A 3,815-nucleotide genomic window follows, 5' to 3' on the forward strand; every position below is an offset into this window, starting at 1 on the left:
ATTGGATTAATGAGAGAGTGCAAGGACGGAAATGCAGTTGTTTTCTCAAAGAGTGTAGAAGAGTTTTCTGGTCTCCTGATGGAGGCGTGTGTTCAAATACCACTTCTGACAGACTGATTTATAGCATGACCAATGCTAGGAATTGCAAAAGTGTTCTTTTATTTTCTGACATTAAGCTGTTGGTCACCTCGACTCGGTTGCATAAGTGTTGAAAGTCACGGATTCCCGCAATTCTGTGGCCTCATTCTCAAGGCTATCTTCTATAATACACCTCTCAAAAAAATAAAGGAACACGTAATCATCACAGCATAACACCAAGTCAATTACACTTCAGGCATATCAATCTGTACAGTTAAGAATCCAAAGCGGTGGTGAATCACTCTCTCCTTTTTTGGTGCAAATTAAAGTGACAGCAGGTGCACCGGAGAGAGGCAACTGCAAGACAACCCCAAAAAGGGAATGGTTTTGCAGGTGGTGGCCACAGACGATTGCTCTCTCCTTATCCTTCCTGACTGATTCTTCTCTAGTTTTGCCTTTTGCTAGTGTCCTTGTCACTACTGGTATTATGAGGCGCTCCCTGCAGCCCATTCAGGTTGCACAGGTAGTCCAGCTCCTCCAGTATGGCACATCCATACGTGCCGTCTGAAGAAAGTTTGCTGTGTCTCACAGTACAGTCTCAAAAGCATGGAGGTGGGAGAGTTACGAATTATGCAATGTACGGTGAAGATCTTGAGGTTTCCTAGACTTCGATCACGGAGATCCGATGTGTGATTTAAGAGTTCCCGCAGTTTTCTTGATCAGTATATAATCTCCCGGTGGACGTATACATCCTCTCAGAATGGCCGAGTGGTCTAATTTGCCAGACTTAAGGTGTTGTTCCCTTGAAGAGTGTAGAAGGGTTTTCTGGTCTCCTGATGGAGGCGTGGGTTCAAATCCCACTCCTGACAGATTGATTTATAGCATCACCAATGCTAGGAATTGCAAAAGTGTTCTTTTCACACTTGTGTGTAATGCATTTTGCAGCCAAATTACATAAACATGAGGAAATGCCTGGCAGAGAAACTCCTTTTGATGGCCGGTTAGCTCAGTTGGTTAGAGCGTGGTGCTAATAACGCCAAGGTCTTGGGTTCGATCCCCACATCGGCCAAGACCGATCGTAGGTGCTCATCCGTCTAGTTCGAGTCCTGTTTTTTGAATGTTTGACATGAAACTCCCTGAAGGCAAGCGTAGTAGTGCACTTAAGCAGTGCTAGGATCCACAAGACTTCATCAAGCCGTGTCAAAGTCGGCCATCTACATGCACACGGGAAAATGTCCTTTCGCCGCTTTGCTTTTCTCAGAACACTTCATTTGCATTCTGTCCTCTGATAGTTTCAACTCGTGGGCTCCTGCCAATTCCTTATTACACAGACTTGGAGAGGGAAGCAATGCCAGTGGCTTCAAGAATCAACGCAAGTTTCATGAATGGCACATCTAAGCCATGGTGCCAACCAGACATTGAGCTGTTGGTCACCTCGACTCGGTTGCATAAGTGTTGAAAGTCACGGATTCCCGCAATTCTGTGGCCGCATTCTCAAGGCTATCTTCTATAATACACCTCTCAAAAAAATAAGGGAACAAGTAATCATCACAGCATAATACCAAGTCAGTTACAGTTCAGGCATATTAATCTGTACAGTTAGGAAGCCTAAGCGGTTGTGAATCACTGTCTCTTGTTTTGGTGCAAATGAAAGTGACAGCAGGTGCACCGGAGATAGGCAACAGCAAGACAACCCCAAAAAGGGAATGGTTTTGCAGGTAGTGGCCACAGACGATTGCTCTCTCCTTATGCTTCCTGACTGATTCTTCTCTAGTTTTGCCTTTTGCTAGTGTCCTTGTCACTACTGGAATTATGAGGTGCTCCTTGCAGCCCATTCAGGTTGCACAGGTAGTCCAGCTCCTCCAGTATGGCACATTCATCCGTGCTATCAGAAGAACCAGAAGGACCAGTATCTGCTTTTTTGTGCGAGGAGGAACAGGAGGAGCATTGCCTGAGCCCTCCAAAATGACCTCCAGCAGTCTACTGGTGTGCATGTTTCTGACTAAACTGTCAGAAACAGACTCTATGAGGGTGGCACGAGGGCCCGTCATCCTCTAGTGGGACCTGTGCTCACAGCCCAGCACCATGCAGCTCGATTGGTATTCGTGAAAGAGTGTGGAGGCACCGTGGTGAACGTTATTCTGTCTGCAACATCATCCAGCATGATCGGTTTGGCTGCTGGTTTGGAGAGAAACACAAAGTGCCCTCTGTGTATTCACTATGCAACCATCAACAACTCTGACCTGGTCATATATATGTCCCAGGGCATCATCCTGTGTCTGGTCCATAGCGAAATCGGAAACCCGGTTGAAGGCGGGATCCAGTGTCGGGCCTTCCACTGGAAGAAGGAGAGAGGAGGTGAGTCCCAGAACTCGTTCCTTCCCCTGGGTCCAACAGGGTACTGTTGGCTGCTACACGACTGGAGTCAGAGGGAAGGCTGTCCCTGCCCCTCTCATCACCTGCAGTCACTAATGGTGATCGGTCCCCAGAGACATGTCCCAATTGTGCCCCAGCCAAATCACACAATGAGAGCCTAGGATCTTTAATATTGGACAGAAATTCAGAGCCTCTGGGTCGTCCTCCGGTCCCATCTTTGGAATCTGCAGACCTGCCCAAGCCGGGTTTGCTGCGGTAAACAGCAGGGTTAGGTGCAGGAGCTGGTACTTGAAGTTGCTGGACAAGCGTCTCGAGAGTTTGTTGTTTTTGAGCCTGCAGCTTCACCACTGGGGCCAACAACTGTTCCACTGGAGACGCCTCCATAGCTGTCCTTCCGGGTACAGAGTTCAGGGTAAGTATGTCACAAAGCTTCCCCACATTGGCCACCAAATGTAAATGCCGGACACAATAAACGGAGAGAGTCTCGGGTTCCGGCGGTGTCCGAGCTTTATTGGGGTTCACAATAGTCCAACAGAAAAAAACACAAAAAGGGGAAAACAAGGCAAAACCAGCACACAAAACATCCACACAAACAGGGTGCTCCGGGCAGTCACAATAAAGTCTCCCTCGGGGAAGGAGAGGGATTAAATAGATGAAGCACACCTGCCAATGACGTCACAGTCGCCTCAGTGATCATTGCCTGCAGCCGTGAGCTCACAAGCTGTCTGCGAAGCAGCGGACAACACGGCTGCAACACATGAGCACCTAATTAGTGTGCGTCAGCAGCAGCCATGCCGTGACAGACAGTGTCCTGCCAAAATCACAATAAGATGTATAAAAGTACAGAAAAACAAAATGTAATAAACTATAAATGATCTTTAATACATAGAACTAAAGAAAATAGGTTTAGTGTTTACAGATTCCTTTTTGGAAATACAATGACATGCATTACAAATGAGTATTTACATTTTATTTACAGCTGGTGCTCATGTGTCACTGTGCCCCTCAGGCTGTGGCAGGCAGTGACATATTGGGCAGCCAGGGAGGCTGTGTGTCCCTCCTCCAGGAGGACTGACCATTTTTATTTTTTCTCAGTTTTGTCAAAGGTAGGGTGGCATTCATTATTTTGTTAAGGAATGTGTCCCTTATTTTGGGCATATTTATTGCATTGCAGGAGGAAGTGCAACTCTCTCTCTCTGTCTCTTTCTCTCTCTGTGTGCGTCCGTCTGTCACTGGAGGCATTTGTCGTCCCCGTCCAGTGACACCCTCTTAACTCCCCCGGCCCCCTGGAGCGTGACCTACAGCCGAAGGGAGCGCCTGAGGGCTGGTTGGAAGCATCTTGGACTCGGGTTCCTCTTCAT

General features: G+C 47.5%; 1 non-coding gene across 1 annotated transcript; it reads left to right on the top strand.

Annotated features, from left to right (window-relative positions):
- The first annotated feature begins 1,073 nt into the window (after positions 1–1,073).
- Positions 1,074–1,147, top strand: trnai-aau (transfer RNA isoleucine (anticodon AAU)). Its single transcript has one exon. It is a non-coding gene; the product is annotated as a tRNA-Ile (tRNA).
- The last annotated feature ends 2,668 nt before the right edge of the window (positions 1,148–3,815 follow it).

The sequence above is a fragment of the Amia ocellicauda genome, chromosome 12 (assembly GCF_036373705.1).
Source record: "Amia ocellicauda isolate fAmiCal2 chromosome 12, fAmiCal2.hap1, whole genome shotgun sequence".
Lineage (NCBI taxonomy): Eukaryota > Metazoa > Chordata > Actinopteri > Amiiformes > Amiidae > Amia > Amia ocellicauda.